We start from the raw sequence: 17,739 nt of genomic DNA on the forward strand, positions 1-17,739 counted from the left end.
GCCCACAAAAGCAACGTGGAACAGTGTGCTTCATAAAGCATACATACTTCCAGCCCTGCTCACAACTTCCCAGACGTAGAAATAGAAATACAACCTCAGAGTGCTAAATGTAAAATCTAAACCTTATAAAAATAGCTTTATTGGCTTGTATACGCACAGGCTATCTCTGGAAGGAAAAAGAGTTAAAGTAGCAGCAGCAGCTGATGCACAGGGAAGGAGTGCGGGAGGAGCCTCCGGAAGCGACTCAGAGGCACCTGAAGCTGCAGACCCAGACGCCATCGCTCAGAGTGGGTGTTTCCATGAAACACACACAGGAATGACCTAATGAATTGTTAAAGGCTTTTTAAAAAAATACGCTTTTATTTAATCTCAGGATTTATAGTTTCAGGCTTTTTGGGGGGCATGTGGAATATATAGTGTTCTAATAACTTTAAAGGAAGGAAGAAGGAAGAAGAGAGAAATGGAACGGAAGATCAAACAACCGTTGGTAGTTTTGTGAAATTCAGTGAAGAAGGTGGGAGCACACATACCTGAGCCTAGGAGTGAAGTCAGCAACAGGGTTAGGAGTGGAGTGGAAGTGAACATGCGGGTGACCCGGCCACCAGGCCCTACAGCTCCTCCCTGCTCCCTCCACTCTGGACTATGGACTTCCCGGCATGCCTTTGCCAGCCAAGTGCAAATACGCAACCAGAACAGGAAGAGGGGTGAACTCAGGAGCCTTGAGAACTTGGGGCAACTAGTTCACCAGGACTGGAGACCAGCAAAGATCTTCCCCGGAGGAGTACTCTGACTAGTCTCACAGTACTGCAACAGTCAGTGTCTGAGGACCAGAGTGACACCAGCAGAAGAAATAAACACCACCTGTCCTAGCCTAGGGCGGGGCTGGACCTTCAAGGAGAGTTCCCATAGTGGAAACTGTCATTTGAGGTGGGCTCGCTTATATACACTAAGTCAGTCTTAATTTCTTATCAGAAGTGGGGCACGAGAGCTTCGTGTCTCACTCCTTCTGAGGAAGGCAGAAAACCGCCCTCTGAAAGCACATACTGATTTATGGAGAGAAGGTAAACATTTGCCCAAGCCTGCACCATCCACCATAAGGTTCTCTTGGCTGCATGATGCTTCACACCAATGATGTTTCCTTCCATTACATGTCAGCTCCCTTCAGAAGACAGACTGACATGGAAAATCTCTCACAAACTGCTGGAGGGAGGTAAACAAATGCCTTTCATTTTCTGTGACTTACTTATGACCTTCACCAAATCATTCAGTCAGCCAATTTACCTGTTCATTATGTATTAAGTAGGTACTTCCATGAGTATTTTCACTTAGTGAGAATCAATGAAGTTACACATACCAGAGGCTGAATCTGTGCTGAGCACTAAAAGGGAGAACAAAGAAAATTCAAGCCCTGACTTCCAGGTATTTCCCACTTAGAAGAAAATGCATGGGATAGTAAGTGTAGAAACAAGTAACAGAGAAAAGGCAGTTGGGGTAGGAGAGACTGCTCAGTAGTTGACAGCACTTCCTATTCTTGCAGAGATCCTGGGTTCAGTTACCAGCACCCACGTAGTGGCTCACAACTTTGTCTAACTCCAGTTCCTGGGGAGCCAGTGTCTCTTCTGACCTCCAAGTACAAGAGACAAAGGAACATGGCCAGGCAGGGAGACCTGAGACATTGTTAGAGCACAGGGACGGGTGAATGGGGGAAGGGGGAGGTGCAGATGACTGCACAGGAAGATGTTCAGAGCATGCTGACCCTGGTCAAGCCACAGTTTACCTCGTGGGACACCGTGGACCCAATACAAAGATGGAATTCCTGATCCTACACAGAAGTCAAAGTGATGGGGATCTTTAGATCCTTCCAGGGAGGAGCAACTTGAGTTTGCTCACCTCAGGGAAAGCATCAATAGTTTCAGCATAGACAAAGGATGAAGTGTGTGAGAGCGGAGACAGACTCTGAGCCTGATCTTTGAGGGACTGGGATGAAAGTACAAGAGAGGAGTAGAGATGGAGCAAACCCAGAGGTCAAGAACTGCTTCTCCTCAAGGTCAGAGGGAATGTGCTGGCTAAGTGAAGAGTCTGGGAGGGTCAGCAGTGAGCAGCATAGCACAGCATAAAGAAGGTACTCTCCTGGGTCACTTCCCACAATCTCCTGGGACACCAGATATCTTCATTTCCCCAGTTCTTCATCTATTTGACTTTTGCTAAATGTAGATTCTTCTTTTAACCTCATCCCAAAACCTCTTTCTGGTTTTGATCCCAAATCTTGTTAGATCCTTCAACATGGTATTCTAGGAAGCTTCAGGTTTTCCCTTGATTCATTTTCTGACTTTTTCTGTAGTATGAAGGCATCCCACTGAAACACAATCCCTCTAAGGACATTGTACAGGTATGTTATGTCTGTTTCCTCCAGTAAAGACCTTAAGATTCTCACGATGAGAGTCAGTTAATCACTTTACTGATTTTAAAACTACATTATGTGATCTGATTAAAAAAAAATCTATTTGAAAGCAAGCAAACAGCGCGGTCAGCACCACACGACCTGTGACTCAGGAGCACTGCTTTTGACAGCTGAGCCATGGCTGATAGTGCGGCCAAAGGCCTTTCCTATTGGAAGCCACGCCACACCAGGAGACATCAGCGACCCATTTAGCAAGCAGACTGAGCCTGAAAACACGCCTCATGTTGTCCTTCCAGACCACACTTTCCAGGCAATGGCAATATGCAATTCTACTCAGAGTTTTGGTAGCTTTTAGACAAATAATTTTAGAATCTGCCTGAAGTTCATGAAAATCTTTCTGTATCCATGTGTACTTACAAAATCCCTGTTGGGGGCTTTTATCCCACTAATGAGCTGTTACAGTGGAAGTCACGTACGGTGGCCATGTCTTCCAAATGAACACTTCAAAGGCAGTTCGAGGCTGTAAATAAGCTGGGACTCTTCTCTATGACACTCCAGTTTAGTCTGTACTCTACCTGTTTCCTCTGAACATTATGGGATGTATCCAACAATGCCCTCTTTGGATGAAGTAAGAAAAATCTATCAAGTCTAATATCCTCTTAGAGCTACCCTGCAGAGACAAGGTTAGTTAGCTTGTTAACTCTTGACATTCCAATGCAGGGCACGTCTGGCTGACAGATCATCACATGCTGTACCATGTGATCTCACCCCATCCTGCAGTCCATCATCCTATTCCCAAAGCCTCTGTCAACTGCACCCCACACTGCGTCTCAGTGTAAAGTACAAGCATCATGCTCTCTTAACTACATAGGTGTCATTCAAACACGGGCAGATGGAGTGTGAGAATGGGCGTTCCTAGACTTCTGTAGCACCGCAGGTCTCCTTACAAGCAGCAAAAACCTTAGACCACTTGACTAAAATTCCTGTCCTTGAATTTGTGACAACAGAGATGTTTAAACCATGGCTGTGTTACTTGGGAGCTCTCTGCATTTTCTACTGGGGGCCATACTGCACACAAGACACACATAGTGTTGGCAAGGTTTTCTTAGCTACAGGTACACATCGGCAAGCACAGCTGACACGCATGCTTGTTGTCCAGTGTATTCAAGCACAGTACTGAAATGCCAGACCCAGTACACTGCCCCAGGAGGGGAATAGAACAAAGTACCTCTTCATGGGAAACTGTTTCAAAAGTATTCATTTCCAAATACTTCCTAATGTTTGTAGTTTCTCAATGACTAAAAATGCTGCAAACCAACTGGCTATGTCCCATTAGAAACTCTGAAACAGAAAACACTGCCTAGAGACCCAGCAGCCACACCACAACCACGGGTAGCATTTACTACTCTAGTCAAACACCTCCAAAGAGATTCCCCTGAAGCCCCCATAACTGACTCCTTCAAAATAAATTCATGCTCACCCCAACATTTTTAGATGACCCAGATCCCACCCAAGGAATCTAGAGGTTTTATCGTTGCACTTACTCAGAGCCAGGTTAGACACGTTTACTCCTGAAGCCATGTCTCCAAACCAAATGTCTCCACGCAGAGATTAACAATCATTGTAAAGCCTAGAACTTTATTTACACAGCCACTCTCTGAAAAACACATTAACACTTATCTGTTTTTGCAGCCGAAAACTGAGGGGATTTGCTCAGGTTTCTGGGGCCACAGTAGCATGCTAAGTCATCCTTGCTCTACCTAATCTGCTGAGCCATGCGGACTTCATTAGAAAAGAACTATTTCATGTCAACAGCACACAGCACCACATGCAAGTCCTAGAAATAGACCTTGCTAAAATCTAAGAAACTGACCGTAGCCAAAATTCTTATTGTAGCTGCATATTATTATTAATTCTTATTGTCACCAAACTTGAACACAAAACAGTAGCCCTGCCTGACCGGTCACTGAAGGAGGGAAACGCCTCTTTCCTCTCATCAGCAGTGCAGACTGCACCCTCCTGAATGGATCGCTAATACACATTTTCTTACAGCTGTGAACACACAAGTTTAAGGTCATTACCTGACTGCCTACAGACTTTCATTATCTCTGCACTACAGAAGCAGCCAGGAGAGCTGCCATGTGAAGGCCTAGGCTCATTAGGAGCAGACAGCTAGCCTATCACCCAGCAGCCTTTGTAGATAACAAAGCACTGACAACTAGGAGCCTCCAGATGTTACAACACCAATGTACAGAATACGGCCAAGTTTGCACATGAAAAAAGTCACCAACTACTGCACTGCTGCTGGTGGCCAGGAGTGCTGACTCTGGAACAAGGCTGCTTGGAGAGTCTACCACCCCATGTGGCTGCAGAGATCTCCCAGCTTCCTGTGCTTCTGTGTGGGAAGGAGAAACAGAGTGCCCCTAACTTCTGCCTCAGGGAGCTGCTGGAGGATGAATGGAGTAAACAACAGGAGTATCTAAGGGACACCACTGTCTGTTCCACCAACTACTATCACGTCGGAGTGGCCGTGGAAGTAAGAGTCCTGCACTGCACAACTTAACTTATAATTACTGTACAATAGATCCGACTTGGCTCCTTAGGGCCTGTGATTTTGCTGATTCCTGCCAAGTAATGAGACTGCACAGTAAAATGTCTGACGTTTATAATCCCATTCCTTGTTAACTGGATGACTTTCTGTCACCTTTGCACTTACCTGAAGGATAAAATAGGTAAGTCTAAAAATGCATTTAGAAGGGATTTGATCTGTGAAGGATAAAATCTTCATCTATACATTTCTTGTAATCACTTATTTCATGAGAATGCACATGAAAGATATCTTTTTATAAAGGGATATACTTGCCTTTATAAAACTGAGGACCTAAATTATTAATGATGCTCATGAAAGACTTGATCTCACTGAGTCGCTACAGTTTTAGACTGATGTTCAACAAGTGGAAATTAAATTTTTTCCTAATTTGATTCAAAGCTATGGACTAAGTAATAATGTCATGATTATAACATAATAAAAGTATCTTCAAGAAGAAAAAGTGTTTTTATTGCAATAATGACATTGGCCAATCAGGAAACTTAGTATTTGAAAGGAATTGCACTAAATGATTCCCTTCTGACAAACATCACTGAGATGTGTATATGACAAGGACAGCGCTGACGCTAATGCTCTCCTAAAAGATCATCTCCAATACTTAACAGCCCCACTCTGCATGGTTTCCATGTCTCAAATCCATCTGTGTGCCAAATGTGCTGCAAGTCAACATTCAGAATGTCTGTGGTTAGTTCTGGATACATGCAGAGGGTCCGAAGTAGGAGACACTGGCTGAGGCAGACAGGGTAGGACTCCAACTTCTGGCTGCAGCTCTGTAAACGAGCTCCCATAGCTCCCATTTGAGGATCTAGTCAATGTAAGATTTTTCACGGGTTCTGTGCTTCTTGATGTTGCCATTTAAGAAGTCTCTCAGGACTAATACTGAAATGGCATTTGCTCCTAAGACACGGGAGAGAGGTTCTCATGTGCCTTGTGGAGGAAACACGCCCATTAGACAGTTTCATTCAGACATAAATCACAGTGCGGTGAAGTCACTGGGAACCAAACAAATAAACAATGTCTTAAAACAGATAAATGAAAAAGAAGGCCATGTGTTGTCATTGCTCATTTGACAGAACATGTCTTCAGGATCACAAGTTCACAGGGACGAATCTGTGTTTCCTGGAGGAACTACTGTTCTATATCTACAAACTCAAGGTGACTTTGCAGAAAAACACTGAGAACAACAAAACCAACTACACTGTGTTTGAGAACAACTCCAGGGAAGAATAGACCTAGAAAAGAGAAATTGGGCCCAGGGCCCGTGTAAATAATGCATGAAGGGGCAGAGAAACCAGTCAGAAAAACTTAAAAGCAGTCAATAACTAATCCTGAAACAGTGAATATAGGTGTGAGAAAAAAGAAAAGGTGGGTAGTAAAGAACTGGATGCCAACCTCAGAGCACAGGAAAAGCCTCAACTCCAGACAAAACCTCAAAGCCCCTCCCCCAGAGGCAGGCACTGCCCCTAAGGCCCCTCCCCCAGAGGCAGGCAGGCTCTCCTCCCAGAGCTCCTCCCCCAGAGGCAGGCAGGCTCTCCTCCCAGAGCTCCTCCCCCAGAGGCAGGCAGGCTCTTCCCCCAGAGCTCCACCCCCAGAGGCAGGCAGGCTCTCCTCCCAGAGCTCCTCCCCCAGAGGCAGGCAGCCTCTTCTCAGAACTGCTCTATGCCCTTGACTTTGAGACTTCACAACAAAACATCTACAACACAGAAAAAAGTTGACAGTGAAAAGCTTTTGATCATTAAAAGACATTAAAAACATGAAATCACAACTAAAACTGGAAAGAGATTATAAATATATATATAAAATACAAAGAATTACTTAAAAAAAGTTTAAAATCCAATGGGGAAAATGGATAAAAGACATGAACAAGTATTTAACAGGAGATGGCTCTCAATTGAATAATAAAATTATGGAAAAGATGCTTACCCCCTATAACCCAGACAAAAATGAAAACCTCAGTGATCTCACACACGCGTAAGCAAAAGTTTAAAACCCTAACAGCCTAAGTGCTGGGGGAAACGTTCTGCACTATAGAGAGATCACATATGGCTAGCATAAGAACACCTGGTACAGACACCTTACAGCAGACGACTTCTCTAGATAGCAAAACTGAAGAGAAATACATCTAGTCTTAATATGTTTGCCCAGGCTAGCCTGGAATTTGTGATCCTCCAGCCTCTAGCTCCAGCATGCTAAGATTACAGACATGCACCCCCAAGTCCTGCCAGCACACAATATTTGATCCATCTATTCCAGCTCTCAAAGTTTTAGAGGAACTGGAATATGTGGACCAAGAGACAAGGTAAGAATGCCTATAAACAGTACTTTGAATCTGCAAATATCCTGGAGCAAATGAACCTATTACAATATACACATAAAATGAAATGTTACACAGAAATGGAAATTAACATCTCATGAAGTAAGCTTCCTCATCAACATGGATACATTTTCAGAATAATGTTGATGACTTGGAAATTTAACTCTGGGTTCAGTCCCTAAAACTTTTATGTATGTGTGTGTGTGTGTGTGTGTATGTATGTGTGTGTAGTGTGTGTGTGTGGGTGCGCATGTATATATGTATACTGAAACATGGAAAAATAATTATCATTTCAAGTCACATACCTAAGTGATTAAAAAACAAACAAAAAACCCCTGGGGTTTAGGAGGATGGCTCAGTTAACAAAGTGTTTGCTATGTAAACATGAGGTTACCCAAGTTCCATCTTCAAAACACACACACATAGCACCGAGGAGGCAGAGACAGGAGGCTCTCCAGCCAGCCAATCTAGCTGAAGCAAGTTCTAGGTTCACAAAGAGACCTGTCTTAAACAAAACAAAAATAAGATGAAGATTGATCCAGAAAGGTACCCAACCCCTGGCCTCCAAACAAGCTTGAGTGTAGACACACACAGACCTGAGATGACTAACCAGAGAAGGGTAAAGCTGTGGCCATGCTCTGGGAGCTGCCCTTGGAGATGACAAGAAAAGGCTGGGGGCAGTCAGAGCTCTCCACTCGGCAGTCCACCTGACTGCTCTCTCACCAGTACAGCCCTCAGCATCACACCCACCACTGGCCTCAGTCCAACAGTCATGGACCTGGCTCAGACCTCAGCCAGGTTCCTCACTGGTACCTAACCTCCTGTGGTCTATTCAAACATAAGCCAGATATAGTCTTCAAAATGCTGATGGCTTCCTTCTCACTGAGAAGACGACTTAACTCTGATCCTGCAGTCCTCAAGGCTGTACCTGCTTAGGCTCCCTGAGCTCTGCTTTCTGCTTTTCTTCCAACCCCACTTCCTTCCTTCCACTTTTCTCCTTTTCCTTCTAAAGCTTGCCAAGCTCACTTCCCCATTTGCTGGTTCTCTGCCCAGTGCTTTATCTCTGTATCCAAGTGCCTCAAATTTAAACACAAATGTCACCTTCTCAGAGGCTGCCTCTGATCACAGTGCCAAACAGACACAGCACCACCACCTTCTCTCCCACTCTACAGGACATTTGCTGTGACCCTTTAGTCTCCTCCAGTGAGGCTGTGTCACCTTGCTTCATACCCACAGTGGAGCCTGGCACACACCATGCATTGAGTGTTTCAATGGAAGACTGAACTTTAAGTAGACACGATGCAGTCCTTGACAGTGAAATGAAATCATGTGGAATAGCCTGGGAAGAATTTGGGGGAAATCACCAGGAAGGCATTACTTTAAGAACAGTCTTAACACAGCCTGCAATAGTACTTCCAGCCACATTCCTAAGGATGGTTAGCAAGCACTACTTAAATCTCCTGGGGTCTAGGTCTCTCTTCCTCCCTCCCTCTCTTTCCTACTCCCTCCCCGAACCGTGTGTGTGTGTGTGTGTGTGTGTGTGTGTGTGTGTGTGTGTGTGTGTATTTAATCTACTTAGAGAAAAGCATTATACTTAAGAGGATGGACTTTAGTGGTTAAGAGTATGTACTACTACAAAGGACCTGTACCAGGATGCTCATGGCTATGTGACTTGTTCCAGGAGAATCCAATGCCCACTCTGGACACTCCAGGCATACTTCATTTAGTTCCAGTTCCTTCTGATCATTAGGTAATTTACACAAGTTACCTCTCTGTGCCTAAACCAACAGCAAAATGAAGTTATGCATTGCCGTTTCAGAGTTGTGAGCACTATGAAATAATGTTTGTGCAATGAACGTATCTAGTTAAGTGGTTGGCATATAGAGAAGAGTAGTTACTAATTGGTAACACAGAGGAGGGAAGTCATGACAAAGGTGCACCTAAGGTAAGTCAAATCACCAGAATCCTTACACACAACAGCTGGAACACAGCCAAAGTTAGCTCCGTGCCCACCAAGAAGTCAGGTGAACAGAGTTCAAACAGAAGGGTGGGAAAGCACTCCGAGAACACAGAGTGTGGCTAACCTCGATAAGGAGCGAGTCACACACAGTATGGCTACAAAGAAGCCATCAGAAACTCAGCTGATGGGGAAGGGAGGGAGCTGGTGCAAATGCAGAGGTGAATGATGGACGCAGGGAGAGAGGCTGACTGGAGCTGCTGCTGTTCTGTGTGCTGCAGTGGCTGCGATGTGCAGAGGGGAGGGGTCCGGAAGGTGGATACGGCTGTGCTCCCACCTCGGAGGGGCTATGTTCTTCAAGTTTACATTCTAGTTGCTGGGCAGTGGGAAAACAAGAGGAGGGGATTAAACATGCTACTTTGATAACAATCCTTTTAAAGACAGTAAAACATCCTAAGCCCTTAATCATTATATAGATCCTGGATCTGTTCACTGAAAGTGGAAAATATGATAAGCCCACATTCCTGAAACCAAACAAGCAATCCCAAGGCTAATGAAGACTGGGCTGGAATCTGGCCCCCTGATCAGCTTGACCAGGAGGATGTTGTTAAGCCACTTGACTTCACAATGGCAGAGGAAACCTGTGTTTACTGTGCCCATGTGCTGTGTAGCTTGTCATGACTATCTCATTAACTCTCACAACACTCATACAAGACACTATTAACCCCATTTGAGAGATCAGAAAACCCAAGCAAAACAAGGCCTGGGTCATTTGACCAGTGACTGACAGAGCCAGGATCCCAAGGGAGGCTGACTTCAAAGCCCTCAAATGAAACCAGCCTGTTGAAATAGGGCGTTGCTCAGGTCATTAAACATCATGTACTCAGAGATCATTTGTGTGTACCTGCTACAGTTTAAAGCATCATGCTAGGTTGGTGACTCTTAAATTTTACTGCGCAGAACAATCATGGGGCAGAGCACTAAGACATAAATGTCCCCGGCCTCAACCAGAGATTTCAGTTCAGGAAGCCCAGGATGGAATCAGAAACCCACTTTTTAATCCTAAGTTCTGTCGATATGATTTACCGGTTCTATGAACTATGCTGCGGAGCTGTGAGGCTCAAAGGAGTAAGACTCCTGACCTCGGGTAGTGCTGATACAATAATGCAAGCACAGTCTCACACAGAGAAGGGTCATAGGAAACCAAGTAAGAATGAACAGGATTTGACAAAGAAAGGGTCACCCCCCCTACAGGTGAAGGGAGCGGCAAGGGGAACGGTAATCTGGGTGGGACAAATATATATTTTGGGAAATGGAATGATGGCCAAAAAGAAAAGTAAGGAAAGCCGAAGAAGGCCCTGAATATCAACATTAACTGGCACTTTACTTAGTGCCAGCAAGGATCAGCTGATGGCTAATGGTTTTGGAAGAGAGAGGAGTGAGGGTCGCCGCATCTTCTCTAAGAGTTTCCTCAGGAAGCTGGGCAAGACCAGGTGGAATCAGAGTATCACAATCAAGACAGCTAGTCTACCACAGATCTAAGCCCCAAGAGAAAATTCAGGATGAGTAGTCTCAAAAGGCAGGAATGACGACTCCATGAGCCTGCATGTGGGGCACAGTTCAGGGGTATTTCTCACCTACTAAACCCAAATCGGAGCACTAGCAGCTCCAAGTTACTTTTCAGAACTTTTCCTGGAGCAGTGGTAGAGCGTTCGCCTGGCACGGGTGAGGCTCTGAGTATATTTCCTGGTCCAGTGGCAGGAGTGGAGCTGGATGTGTATGGGTGGCATCTCATACAGCTGGCCAGACTCAGAAATCTACAAAACCTCAGTTCACAAAATACAGTTCAGGAGTAAGATGTGAGTACCCAGGCCTGAGTAGCCCACATACATGTTACACCATTTAAATCTATAAGACAGACAGACACAGACACACACACACACACACACACACACACACAGACATACACAAAACACTATTTGGAGCAACACAATCTCATTTTAATCAGTATTCTAACAAGTATCAAGTGTACAATTTTCAAACTCTAATCAGTTTGGAAGCAAAAACCTACAAGGGCAGAAGAGCCTTCTATGGATTTGAGCGTCAAGGGAAGGAAGAAACTTTAAAAAGGACACAGGATCAAACCCAGCAAGTTCTCCAAAGTTGTTTATTCACGCATACAAATGATTCCAAGGGTTTTTGAAGTGGATGAGGGTCTTACCTAGCAAGCCCAACACTTACTACAAAACATTCTTTAAGACACGATATATTTAGCAGGTCAGAGAGACACTGGTTCACATGTGCCAACCCAATCCCCCTCAGCAGCAGCCACACAAGCCAACAATGAAGGCAGGGGGCCCACAGAGCACCGTCTGATGGTGCTCTGTGCTGGGGGTGCCATGCAGCACCTACTGAAGGTGGACTACACTGATGAGGTTTAACTCAGGCAACTTTTTCCAGGTGAGCATGCCTCTAGACTCCATCTTCATCCAGAACAAAAAGTAAGGCTGTTAAGGTTGTCTTATGTATACATCCTGTCACTGGCTACTAAAATGAGGTAACGTCCTGTGACATGCCACATCCCACAGCAACAGGCTGTTTTCCTCTATCTTGTGTGAATGTGCGTGTGTTTGTGGAGGTGCACACATGTGTATGAAGGCCAGTGATGAATGTAAGCTATGTTTTAAGACAGTCTCTCGCCAAACCTGCAGCTCACTGATTCAGCCCCTGGGATCTTGCTGTCTTGACTTGGCAACGTTAAAATAACCAGTGTACCACTGTAAACTGGTTCTCTAGGAAGGGGCAGGCATTGCAGGCTTCTGTGCTTGCATGGCAAGCCATTTACCTACTGAGCTACCTCCCAGCCCTTCATCTAGGATGTAAACACTGAAGAAAGGTCTTCATACGAGAAATTCAGGTTCTATCTAACTGAAGGTCACACATTTATAATTAAGTTTTCTCATATACCAACACATGAACTTTATTTATATCCTTATGCAGACAGCAAATCCACCATCTAAAAACTACCAGAGACCTTGACATGAAATCAAACAGCAGAAACGTAAATTGGTTTTTCTTCTTTTTAAAGGAATTGACTTTTATTTTTATGTGTATGTGTGTAGGTGTATCTGTCTGAGTATACGTTACATGTGTACGGGTACCCAGAGGCCAGAAGGTTTTGGATGCCCTCGGAGATGGAGCTACAAGCAGAGGACATGCGGAGCCCCTGACAGGGGTGCTGGGCACTAAGCTCTGGTCCTCTCTGAAAGAGCAGGTGCTCATTTAACTGCTGAGCCATCATTTCAGCCCCACAGGTCGGTGTATCTTTTTAATACTGGAACAGTAAAATAAAATGTCTGTTAAGTATAACTAAAACTGTTGTATTTCCCAGGCATGGCAAAAGACAGAAAACTCAAGATGAACTTGTGGCCAGCTGCATCAAAAATTAACCTCACAGGACTTGAGGAAATGGGTCAAGCACATATACTACCTAGTCAACTGAAGAATGCAGCTGCCTCTGCAAAGTGCATGGAATGCACTTGCCCTCCAGATGCTTACAACACATTGGACGCTGACTAACCAAAAAAAAATATGCCTAAAGATACCATTTTTCTAACCACAAATTGTGACCTATGAATCGATCTGCTGGAATTCAGTCAGCACTTTTTCTTTCCAATGACAGAAAACGGAACACATGACAGAAATAAGCAGAAGGTACCTAACAAGGGGACACAGTGCTATGTGAAGCCAGAGATGGTGTCTCACACCTTACACTCAGCACTGGGGAGGCTGGGACAGAAAAAGTGCCGTGAATAGCAGGCCAGCCTGGGCTACAATGAGAGCAACGCCAACTATATCAAGAGATTCTGTATCAGAACCTCACTACTTTGTAAAACCTTTCATTCATATACAGGTGTATGTACTAATTCATAATGTGTCTATTAGTGTGAGGTTTTTGGTTCTCTTAAGAAGTCATTAGAGAATTATAGTTAAAGTCAAAGGACCCAGGCTGACTAAACATCCTTAATCCGGACCCCAATCAAGCTCTCTGCTCAAGATAAGCCTATGGAATCCTGTCAAGAGCCACAAAGACAGAACACAACAGGGGTAAACCTAACCAAACCTGTGTTTGGCCCCAGGGCCTCCCCATCTTCCTCCCCAAACACACAAGATGGAACAACTGAAATCTATTCAAGAGTTCCTTGATACACAGGCCACACAAAAGCAGAGAGAAGGACAAGTCCCAGCCAAGCTCTTGGCTGGCCTTGAGGTCCTGCCAATTTCCTTACAGCACTAAGGCGGTGCCTACAAACTAGTGTAGCTAAGCAACCTCGGAGTGAGGCTCCTCCTCCCTCCCCTGGCTGTCAACAGTTCAACTCCTCCAATCAACTTCTCAACTACAACTTCTGCAATTGCTGCCTGTGTCCCTAAGGAAGACAAGAAATCCTCTTCCCTTCCCCAAATCCCAGACTGCCTTCCTGTTCCAGAAGTCTGTACTCGATTCATCTTATCACAGACCCTTTTGCACCATTCCCAAGAAGCCAGGATGGAGTCACCTGGCAGCCCCCAATCTTAATATGGCTTGGTGCAAATACATGCTCCCCGAATTCCTATCAAACTACAAGCTTTAAGCAGTCCTGAAAGACAGGCTTAGTGACCCAGGAGTATAGGAACAGCTGCTCTTTCCCACTAAGATACCAATACTTACAGATGGGGACACATCCCGAGGACCTGACATGCCCAGTTGTTTTCATCATTTTCCTGATTCAATGATTCAAAGCTAAGTTTCCCACCCAGGGAGCAGCTTCCATACCCCCAGGCCTCAAAGAAGCTGGGAGCGTATTGCTTGCTCCCACCGCCCAGCCTCTTTCCCCCCATCAGTGCTCTGTCCTCCCAGAGTCCCAGGCTTGGCCTCCTACCCTCACAGGTAGAGCTCGCCTCGGGCCTCCGGCCCCAGCGGAGCGGCGGCCGGGCTACACTCACCCCTCGGCCCGGGAGGCGGCGGCTTCTCGGGCTGCGCCTCCGCCCGCCCGGCCACCGCCGTCGCCGCTTGGCTTCCGGCCTGCTCCAGGCCGGCCCGGGACCAGCTCCGCTTCACCTCGACCCCCTCTCTGGCCGCCAGAGCCCAGTGTCCTGCATTGACCCGGAAGCAGCAGCTTTCCGGGGACCCCAACAACAACACGTGACCCCGCCGCACGTGTCACGTCCGCTGCGTGATTGGGAGGGGCCCGGAGGAGAAGAGCCTCCTAAAGCGAGCTGTGGTTGCCATAGCAACCGGGAATGGTGGGCTCCACCTGGAGTGGCTCAGAACTACACCCATCTGCTTGCTTTTCTTACCGGTGCACCAGGGGAGCACCTTCCAGGTCCAAAGATAGATCACTTGCAAGAGTAAGGTCCTTGGAGAATGGAGTCCTAGATGAACCCAGCCAAGCACACCTGCAATCTTAGCCTGACTCAGTGTGACCCTAAGTGCCTCACTACCTGTCCTGACTTCACAGGCCTATAAAAGGTCTTGTAAGATCTCCATACTTCATATACAACTAGGTGTGGGGGACATTTTGACCTTTGTTCTGTGCCCCCTCCAGTCCCGAGGTACCTGAAGCTCCCAACACTAACAATGTACAGCTTTCACCTATTGCATGTGCTTTACAGCCATAGCCAATAAATACACGAGACTTACGCACGCGCGCGCGCGCGCGCGCACACACACACACACACACACACACACACACACACACACACACACACACACACACACACACACACACACACCGCCCCTAAAGGACATACCTTGTAGAATTGAAAACTGAAGTTGGAAAGTCAAAATGATCCGCTTACGACCACCTACTTAGTCAAAATGGCCAGGCTGAGACTTGAAACCAGGTCAGGCTGGCTCCAACGAAACTATGCTTCACAGGTGGACTCAATCCAACAGCCTCACACCTGGCTGTTGGGTCATTTGCTTTTGTGCCCAAAGACTAGAGATGGTGCAGGCTGATCCTGAGGAAGAACCAGTCTTGCAAAGATATGTGAGTGGAAATCCAAAAGTTGAGGATATTTCTATGCACAGTATCGATGTGCTTTAGTGTAGTGTGTGTCCAAGAGGGTGTGGGGAGAGGCCGTGAGCATGCACATGTGTATATTGTTTCCTAGAGAGAGAAAACCAAAAAATTCTTTGGGTGAGTCAGAGTATAGTTGTACTGGCTGGTTTTGTGTGTCAACTTGACACAAGCTAGAGTTATCACAGAGAAAGGAACCTCAGGTGAGGAAATGCCTCCATGAGATCCAGCTGTAAGGCATTTTCTCAACCAGTGATCAAGGGAGGAGGGCCCAGCCCATTGTGGTGGTGCTATCCCTGAGCTGGTGGTCTTGGGTTTTATAGGAAAGCAGCCTGAGCAAACCAGGGGAAGCAAGCCATTGAGCAACATCCCTCCATGGTCTCTGCATCAGCTCCTCCTTCCTGACCTGTTTGAGTTCCAGTCCTGACTTCCTTTGGTGATGAACAGCAATGTGGAAGTGTAAGCTGAATAAACCCTTTCCTCCTCAACTTGGTTCTTGGCCATGATGTTTGTGCAGGAATAGAAACCTTGACTAACACAATAGCTTACCATCATCAGTCCCTGGGGACTTAAATTGGTTCTTTTGTTTTGTCTCGTTCCATAGGCAGGACTTAGGCTGGAGAAAGACCTGAGAAGGACCTGGTTAAGAAGCACATTCTGAGCATAGTGAGTCAGGCAGTAGACTTAGCGTACTCTTAGGTGGTTGCCTCCTGCCCAGGAAACCACTTTGCTGACACCTTAGAAAGTTAGGACTTTGAGGGACTAGAGTTATTGGCAGGACCACAGCTAAAAGCAGCCTCAGAGAGGAGAACTATTCAAAAAGCAGAGTGAACGGGAAGCAAGGGAGGATGGACAGGAGCAGGGGGACCACCCTCTGGATTCTTTGCTTACATACTAGGGGAAAATAAGAGCTGTAATTCATTACTACTAGCAAATACTGTTTCTATGGCTAGAAACACACACATAGACATTGAATGCAAGAGGCCCCTTAGAAAAAATTTGGAGATTAATGTTTCCACCCATCTCTTGTCCATCTCCTAGTGGCAGCTAGAGTCCTCTTTCTAAAACTCCAATCAGCCTGGATCACTCCCTGGGGCTTAAAACCCTTCCTGAAATTCCTGGAGGCTTTCCTGCACCTCAGGGTGAACCTGCAGTAGACAACGTGACTCTTGGACTTCCTTTCGATCAGTTGGCTTTCCCAGCCTCATCTCCCATTAATAGCTGCTCCATTCATTCAGTCCACTAGCTACTAGTTATATGTTGCCACTTAATTTTGTTTTAATTAGAATCAGGGAGTTGGCAGTATGTCTGGGTTGTTAGAGTGCTTTGCCAAAATATGCAAACACTGGGTTCAACCACTACACCTGGGTTATGAGGTGCTGCACAGCTAAATCGGCAGCCGCTGAGATTGTAGCAGGAGCAGGTATTCAAGGATTCCCAGACTGAGTTTGAGGCCAGCCTGGATGACATGACATACTGTCTCAAGATAAATTAATTAATTAAATCATTCATTAAACAAAATGAAGGACTAAGAATGTGGATCCGTTGTAAATGCTTTGCCCTGCTGTCCAAGGCTCTGGTAGAATTTCATACAGACAGACAGACAGACACAAGTCAAACTAAGGTTTCTTTAGTCACATGACACTGGTATCACTTGGAGTATTGCCTCTTACAGCTGCTGGCTGTCACATGGAATAGTTTACATCTGGGATCTCTTCACGAGTGGGTGGTGACTCACTAGCAAATCTCTACATATCTGGCTTTGTAGCAGTTCCTCTGATAAAGGATTTGGTTGAAACGTTTCTATTTTTATGAGATGAAAAAAATTGATCATGATCGCTTGTTCCATGAGTAAGCATTGTTGGAATCAGGAGCCAGGTCGATGCTGGTCTCTGAGGGCAGACTTTGTCTCGTGGTTTTCATCATCAATTTCCCACCATTCCTAAGGGTCACCATGTAAGGAAAAGGTAGATAGACATCGGGCCAAGATGAAAGGAAAGGCAACAAAAGGACAAGTATCTGGTCATTTGTATTAAGAATTGTGGATACTTTGATCATTTTGATTCATAAAACAGCAATTTCATAAGGTTCAACCTAATAAGGACACGTTTAGGCTGAGTTTGTGGTACAGGCCTGTGCTCAGAAGGCTAAAGACCAAAGAAAGGATTATTATTAGTTTGAGGCTAGCCTGGGCTATAGAATGACACAGGAAGAAAGGATGAACTGGAGGGAGGGAGGGAGGAAGGAGGGAAGGAAGGAGGGAAGAAAGAAGGGAGAGGAGAGAAAGAGGGAAGAAAAGAGAAGGCTTGGAGGAATTAAAGCTGCTTTAGTCCGTTCTCATTTGTGGTAGATAAAAATGGGATAAACAAAAGCAGAAGCTGTTCTAACAATGTATAACAA

At 45.6% G+C, this 17,739-nt stretch overlaps 1 protein-coding gene across 1 annotated transcript in view; it reads right to left on the bottom strand.

Annotated features, from left to right (window-relative positions):
- TBCEL (tubulin folding cofactor E like) overlaps window positions 1–14,373 on the bottom strand; it is a 58,357-nt gene extending 43,984 nt beyond the window's left edge. Inside the window, exon 1 of the mRNA XM_080930397.1 lies at window positions 14,264–14,373. The gene's annotated coding sequence lies outside the window, so the exon portion shown is untranslated. The remainder of the gene's footprint in view (window positions 1–14,263) is intronic.
- Between the last annotated feature and the right edge of the window lie 3,366 nt (window positions 14,374–17,739).

This window comes from Micromys minutus (assembly GCF_963924665.1).
Source record: "Micromys minutus genome assembly, chromosome: 16".
NCBI classification, from domain to species: Eukaryota; Metazoa; Chordata; class Mammalia; order Rodentia; family Muridae; genus Micromys; species Micromys minutus.